Genomic DNA, 8,703 nt, shown 5'->3' on the forward strand with positions numbered 1-8,703 from the left:
AATTCCGAGACTAATTTGGAAAAAAAGTTACTTGGCTCGATACTCGCAATGTTAAAGGCCCAGTCAGTGATTTGCTCATCCGGACGATCGTAAAAATCATTAAAATTCAGATTTTGGTATCTTTGTCATTGTCATAGATGTGCTAACATAGCCTGCGAGTGGTTCAGCCGAAAGCTGTGTATTTAACGAATCTGTAATTTAGATACTGACGGTATCTAAATTAGCTACATGTATTTGAATGGGGCTTCAACTTCGTCAGTACTGCTGTTTTCTTCGTTTTTTGCCAAATTTGTCATTCCAAAAATACCAAATGACAATTTGAATGACTTATCCTTCACTTTTAAGCAATTTATAAACAATTTTTTTTACACATGCGCTGGGATCAAAGAATTGGTCTTTAGGTTTAACACAATTGATACTTGTATTGTGTAAATCAACCGCAATTTTATGCTGTGTACTTTTGAACACTCGAAAATGATATCTGAATTGAAAATTTAGTTTATATAAAAGTTCTTAGAAAATAAAAATCTGAAAAAAAACCACCTAATTTCGCATTCGTTTTTGAAACTGCCATGGGCTTTGAGACATAACATCTGAATATGTTTTTTCCTAATCAGGGTTGTTGCTAGCCCAAGTCGTCAAAGAGAGAGAGTGAGAGAGAGAGAGAGAGAGAGAGAGAGAGAGAGGGGGTGTAGGGTATGGAGTTGAGAGGGATTTTTAAAAAGTGGGGACCCCCAAAAATGACCCCATTGTGTGGGTCAAACGCACTGGTCCCCAGTTTTTGTGAGAGCATTTTGGTCTCTCACTTTTTAAGGAAGCAAATATCGGGGGTAAGAGTGGCGTATGCACAGAATTAATTATGTGGGCGTATGTCAAATAGAAATAGGGGACGCTCTATCGACTAGTGGCATGAAAATAATGCCAGGACGTATGGTTAGCGCGTTCTGGGGACCCGAATTTTGGCCATGTCCCCACTTCTGCGGTTTGGCAAGGCAGAGAGAGAGAGAGAGAGAGAAAAAGACCTTTTAAAAGTGGGGACCTCAAAAATGACCTCATGAAGGAGTTCACATGTACTATACCAGTCCCCAGTTTGTTTGAGAGTATTTTAGTTTCTCGACTTCTTAAGGACCAGGGGGAACTCCCAAATTGGAGGTGACGCGTATGTAGGGCTGTAACCCAAGGACCCCATATTTTTATGAGCACATGCTCTGTAACTCAAAGACCCCCATATTTTCCTTTCGATATGTCACCCAACAATTTCCATTTGAACATTAACAAGTCATCTATCACTGATTTTGTTACTTCTTTGGATATAACAAAGCCATTTAGGACTTGTAATTCAATTTTCGAGGCTTCATTTGGCTCTCACCTAAAGACCCCGTTTTAATAGAGGTCATAATTTATTCTCACCCAATACCCCCGAATTTAGATCCAAACGGTCCGTCTCTCACCTAATGACCCCATATGGTGTACATTTTGCGCTCACCGAATGTCCCCTGAGCGCGATGCAGTATATTATTTGCTTCAAATATTTGGGTAAAACGTGATATTTTCTCTTTAAATCGCACGATTTTGTGGTAATAGAATAGAAATAAATGGTGCAGCATTATCCTTCACACGCAAATATTGTATCCTCGGCAGTAAAAACGCTTAAATAATGGGTTCGGCTGCGCCTCATCCATCAGGCGACGAAAACTACGGGGGGACGGACCTTTCAAGTTGGGTCGGTCGGCTTTTTTGTTTTTATTTTTTTTTTAGAAATGACCCCAAAAATCACCATCATCTGTAAATGATTTGCAATTTGAGAAAATCAAATAAAAAAATTAAAAAAAATTGGTTCGGCATTCATTTTGTACAGGAAAAATGTATTTCCCAATTTGTTCAAAACCTGGGTCGGTCAGGCCCGTAGACAGTGACGCCGAGAGCCATTACAGTTCCGGGGGCAATGTGAACTTACGGGCCCCTTTGATCAGTGATGACGGTGCAGAACCATAAGTGTGTGCGTGTGGGTTGGGGTAGGGGGGTAGGGGGTAACAGTGGTGTAAATTTCTTTGTGCCATGGGGAAGGGAGGTTGGTGTAAAAGCCTTGAACATATGTTGAAGCGGAGCGAAAGTAATAATCAAAAAGCCAATAATCAAATACGAACATTGAAGGAGACAAATTTGCAATTTGAAAGTGGCATTTTGCTCCCTTAATAACTTCCACGCAAAGTGCAAAAAATTGCCAATTTAAAGCCAATTTGAAGCTAAAATGATCCAAGTATGAACCGTTGTCATTTTCGCGCGCGAAGCACGCGAAAATTTGCAATTCGAATTAGCGACTTTTGCTCCCATATTGAACTTATTGAAACAAACTCCGCCAATTTTAAGGTAAATGATCAAATAATAGGGCACAATGCACGCGAAGCGCGCGAAAAGTTGTATTTTGTGTTCCCACGATTAAGCTGCACTCCTCCGATTTCTCGAAGATTTCATTACGTTTAGTAGGATGATCATTTTGGCAAAAGCAAACAGTAAATTCAAGTGAAACTTACTTATTAGAGTGTGTACTTCAAAGGCTATCTTGGTTTTTAATGCACGTCTCCTTTCTTTGTTTTTTACGGGCCCGCTACTTTTGTTTGCTTTTTATGGGCCGTAAAAGAGCAAAGAAAACAGACCTTATAATAGACGCGTAAAGGCAAAGAAAAGAGACAGTATGGAAGTGGGCCCGTAAAGAGCAAAGAAAAGATACTATAGGCCCGTAAAGGAAAGGAAAGAGACCTTAGTGAGTATGTAAAAAAGCTTAATAAGCAACGAAAAGATACCTTAATGGACCCATAAAAAGAAAAAAAGAGACCTCGGAGGGCCCGTAAAAAGCAAACAAGAGATACCTAGGCCCAATGAACAAGAAAAGAGACCTTTGTTAAGCTATGCAATGATCATGCTAAAAAGTAAATTGAGATGCAAAGAATTTAGCGGGTGTTAATTTAAGTAATTTGTACTTTGTTCAACAAACTTATTGACCGCCCCTCGATCATGCGCTTCAAAGCCCACTCGCAGCTCACAAACACAAGATAGATTTTCAAGAAGACGATTATAAGGGACGTGATTAGATTTTCACTTCTGTAGTTCACCTCTGGGCAGATCCCCAAAGTGTGAAGATAGCAAAAATATATTCACCTTATCTCAAATGTGCTATTTGCAAATTTGAGTATTGTTGGTTTCAAAACTGACATAGATAAACAACAGAGGGCGCATTTAATATATATGTTACAACCTTGTGTTACAAGAGCGTTTACCAAGGTGGTTGAAAATTATTCAGTTTTCTGGGTTGTTAGGATGAACAAATTTTATTCTTTAATCGGAGCAGCCAGCATATAGAAAGATCTTCGATTAATCTTGCTATCTCACAACAGGTGACAAACCCTGCTCAAAATCGAAGATATTCAACATGATTCCTTTATGTTTAATACAAATGGTATAGGTCTAAATAGCATCAACCCTATGTTATAGGTCTACAAAGTTGCAAAATGCGCTAGATTCCATACTTTTATTCTCGAAATATTTTGAATTGTGTAACAATACCTCAATTTTGGCTTGAGATTTTCTTGACTACAGGGTGTCCCAGAAAAATTACCGGGCGAATGAATTTGGACGTAAGTCGATAAATAGATACCAGAATCCAAAAATCTAAAAAGCAGCGTGAATCGGACGAGTGATTGTGAAGAAATGAGCAATTACATAACGCATGCGTCAATTCACTTCATTCCAAGTTTGACAGAAAGATCATTCAACATAATGTGCTCTAGTGGTTAACTGTCAATGGGCTTCATATTCTGTTTGGTGGATCCTGTTCGTTCTTTTTAAACAATCTGTTTTTTGCAAAATATTTAATTAGGTTGTGTTCAAATTTGCATGTAAGATGATGCTCGGTACTTGTAAATATCTTTTTTCGTTAATGTTGATATAGATGTTGCATTAAGAATTATTGCATAAAGAATTCCAGCAGTCTTAAAAAAATTCTCACAAACATTTAATAATATTTTTGGAATATTTCCAAGGAATTGTAATGCAAAGTTTAAATGTTTTAAAACTTCAACATTGATATTGCATGGTATCAAAAATCACACGTAACGCTGTAAACACTTGATCATTGTCATTCTTGGCTCAAATGTTCTTTGGAAATTTAAAATATAACATGCACAGCCTGAAGATAGCTTCCAATTGCAGAAATCAAAGTTTTCTCTGACAAACTGCTATTTATCTTCAGTGAAAGCATGAATAACATAATACTGTCGGATTATAAAATAGATAATGTGGTCTAAATTTAATGAGATACACAGTCTTTAAGAAGCGGTGAGCGAGTATGAAAAAAGTGCCTGTTGATCAAACTTGGAATGAACTGCATTGGTGCGCGCATTATGTAATCGTTAATTTCTTCACAACCAGTCAACTGAATCAAATAAAACTTTCATATGTAATGCACAATAAAATATGATATGCGCTACATTTTAAATTTTTTGATTCTGATGTCTATTCCTCGACTTACGTTCAATTTTATTCACTCGGTAATTTTTTCTGGTACACCCTGTACTTTTAACCATAAATCAGTCCATACGTCATTGTGTTTATGCTAATGTCATTACATAATCAAGTATTCAAAATCGCTAATGCATATTTGTTTTGAAAGATAAAAGTAAAAACTTGTATTTATCGTAAGTAACAGTCATCAAAGTCACAGAATTAAAGAAGTTCCAATTTCCGAATTTATTCCACTTTTGTACCATACGTCACCAATTTAGTTTAGTTTGCGCGCATTTGTACCATAAATTGATTTTGTCATCATTAGGTGCTTCACTATACTTTCCAACCCCAGTCCCCCAACGTTAAAAAGAAATCTACGCCACTGACCATAGGGTAGGGTGGCTCAATCGACAGAAATGTTGTGACAAAATTTACGATTTGCATCTTCCTTTTGGTCTATTTTAGACCAAAATGCAGCCAATTTTGGAACATTTAGTATTAAAGTGCCAAATTGCCACGCGCTTCGTGCACATTTATCTCGGCAAACCCATTCTATGAGTATCTGCGAGACGCCCCGTTGAAAAAAGTCCTTCTTTTTTTCATCTCAAACTTGAACACGATCACGAATTTGAAAAATGAGACTTATAATTCCATCCTTTCTATTATCTAAATCATAATATGATGCCTGGAATAAGTATAAAACTCGTGAGCTGGATCAAAATACCGGGACTAAATTAACCAAAAGTAGTTGTAAAAGACCTTTGCATTTTCATCTGGCACGATTTTAGGACACAATTGTCCTCAATTGTCCTCAATTGTGTTCATTTAGGACAATTGTGTTCATTTTCTTGTAGTAGCAGATGAGTGGGATGATTAGGGAACTTTGCCCACTGGCTCGGTGACTCCTGTACATCCCCCTTTGATTTTAGCACTGAAATAGCATATTTTCGCACATTTGTATCAAAATAATTGTGTGCGTTTTTCTGGTGAAGGAGTTCTGAGGACAGCTTGGATTACAGTGTGGGTGAGGGAAGTCTTCTATCCGAAGATGCATGCGCGTATTTTTTTTGGGGGGGGGCGGCGGCTCCAGGGGCGGCCAAAACGAAGGGGCGGCGGAAGAAGAAGGGGCGGCAAAACGGGGCGGCGAAAGAAGAAGGGGCGGCAAAAAGAATTAGTAAAGAAAAAAGGTCGGAAAAAATTTGAAAAGTATCAAATATCAAATGGTACTATTACTATACATCAAAATGTGTTGCTTTTAGGACGCTAGCGCTTATAATCCTTTTTTTTTTTTTTGCTCTTCACTTTTTCAAACCACCGAAAAAAAATTGGGTCAACCTTTTCGGGCTGTTGAGGAAGGGCGGTTAAATCGAATTTCCTTTAGCCCCCCGGGGTAGGAGCGGCCATCACGGTACGCCACTGAATATAGGTGGCAATCATGTTGCGCAGGGGCCAGCAAAGGGTAAATCCGGCCATGGTATACCAGCAAAATTTATTTATCGACAACCACCCCCCCTCCTGAGAAAATCGTCTATAGCGACGGCCCTGATTGAGTGGCGTCTCCTCAGTCACCCCCAGCACGGGTCATGTAGCGCTACAGACAAAACGTGAATAGTAGATACTCTTAAAATATTCAACTTTTACATAAATTTTGGCAACATGTTCTCAACGGCACATAAACAAATTTTATTCTTGACCATGTTTACCCAGATCAACCAGCGGATAATAACTCGTGCTACGAGCAGAGCTAAATATCACCAATGGTGTCCTGAAACAACAGAGCCTAATTAGATAAAGCCTAATTGATTAGATGATATGATTACTATCTTAAAGTATATATATTTTGATATACGTTAAAAAGATTTGCCCCTCATAGTTTTACATTTGCTTGCAAAAACATGGTAACTCGTGCTACCTTGACTTGTGCCATAGTTTGTCCACTCTAAAAGATAAAAACGAATTAAGTAATAAATACATTAAAAAACAAACATGCAAATACCTACATTAAACTGAAGCTTAAAGACAGTTAATCATATATGCTTAAGTCTAAATAGCACGGCGCTAGTCCGAAATTGAAAACCACTGCGCTAGTCCGAATTTGTGAAACACTGCGCTAGTCCGAAATTGAAAACCACTGCCCTAGTCCGAATCTGCAGAAACACTGCGCCAGTCCGAATATTCGGACCAGCGCAGTGTTTCTCTGATTCGGACCAGCGCAGTGGTTCACAGATTCGGACCAGCGCAGTGGTTTTCAATTTCGGACCAGCGCATTGCTTTTCAGTTTCGGACTAGCGCTATGGTTTTCAGTTTCGGACTAGAGCCGTGTTTTTCAGATTCGGACTAGCGCAGTGTCGGACTGAAGAAGTATTTTCCAGATTCGGACTATAGCGCAGTGTATTTCAGATTCGGACTAGCGGCGTGTCGGACTGAAAAAGTGCTTTTCAGATTCGGACTAGCGGCGTGTTTTTAAAAATTATAAACCACGCCGCTAGTCCGAATTTTTGTCGGACTAGCGGCGTGGTTTTCATAATTAAATTTCGGACTAGCGGCGTGTCGGACTGTTGCAGTGGTTTTCATTTTCGGACTAGCGCATGCTTTTTTCGGACTAGCGCCGTGCTTTTCATTTTCGGACTGACGCACCTCTAAGTATAGGGAATTTGTGTTGTCGGACTAGCGGCGTGTCGGACTAGCGGCGTGTCGGACTAGCGGCGTGTCGGACTAACGCCATGTACCCGTACTGATGAACCCTGCCTCATTTGTAGGCTGCAAACGTGGTTCCGACATATTCTAATGACGGCGGAATAAAAGTAAAGTGCTTTGAGGCCTTTTACGGCATAAAGCGCTATATAAATATCTACATTTATTTTTTTATTACCTCGATAACCCCTTATAGTTAGCATTTTAATTTCCTTATGACAGGGGGGAGGGACACACTTGCAGGCTATGTAAGTTTAGCTTTATAGAACAATTGGTTTAAATGGGTATTGTTTTTCAAAAGTACTCATTTTTAATTTTCATATACTATTTTTTCTTCGTCTGATCCTCATTTACTGCGAAGGCAATTTTGAGGATACTCAGCAGGTTGTCTCAATGAACCAAATTAATGCAAATATTTTCCTTACATTCGTCATCTGTGCCGTGTGAATAAGCTTTGTATTGTCAGCTCTGACGTACAGACTGACTTTTATTAGAGAAAAGTTATATTATAAGTTTTTTTACTTTTTTTTTTTTTACTTTTGCTCAGTTTTTAATTTATTAGTATCTATTTGACTTTAGTTTTTATTTTTCTGTGACAAAAGAGTCTGCCTTGCAAATGGCTATTTTATAGCTGCATTATGATAATTATTTCGGAAATATCAAGTGAACAAGATATGAAAGTATGCCGGGATTGTAATTATGATGGGCCCAACGTGATAATGAGAGCACCATTTGATCTACTTTACAGCAGAAGACAACGCGTTCTAATATAATTATAAGGGACTGCATGGCAAATGGCTATTTTATAGCTGCAATTATGTTAATATTCCAGAAATATCAAGTGAACATGGTTATGAAAGTATGCTAATGGGAGCATCACTTGTTCTAAATTTCAGCAGAAGACAAGGCGTTCTAAATTATGACAAAGGGACGGCCTGGCAAATGGCTATTTTATAGCTGCAATTATGAAGTGAACAATGTTTAATAATATGATAAGTATGATAATGGGAGCATCACTTGATCTAAATTACTAAGGCAAATGGCTAAATTATTTATGAAAGTATTACTCCCCGGGGGGGGTCACTCCTATTATGGCCTGTACACCATCCGCGATAATGAAAACGCGTAAAAAGGGTAGTTTTTCGCGGGTAGGCACGATACGCGCGTATCGTGTTTAGGGTGTCAAAAACATGAAAAATTGGGAAAAAGGGTAGCAAAATTGCAATTGCTAATACGCGGAAATGAAATTTAGGGTATGAAATTTGATGCAAGGAATAAAATCCCTGTTTAGGGTATCGTTTTAGCCAAGGGTTAAATCCTTGTTTAGGGTACTCTTCAAAAGTTGATTATCGCGGATGGCGTACAGGCCACAATGGGATGCACCCGCCCCCCCCCCCGGATTACTTCCCTGCTCTAACAGAATGTTTTAACCTTCAATTAGTGTTCGTAATTAATTTACTAGAACTAAAATTGCTACCCCCCCTCCAGGCTTATCAAACACGATGG

The sequence above is a fragment of the Amphiura filiformis genome, chromosome 10 (assembly GCF_039555335.1).
Source record: "Amphiura filiformis chromosome 10, Afil_fr2py, whole genome shotgun sequence".
NCBI classification, from domain to species: domain Eukaryota; kingdom Metazoa; phylum Echinodermata; class Ophiuroidea; order Amphilepidida; family Amphiuridae; genus Amphiura; species Amphiura filiformis.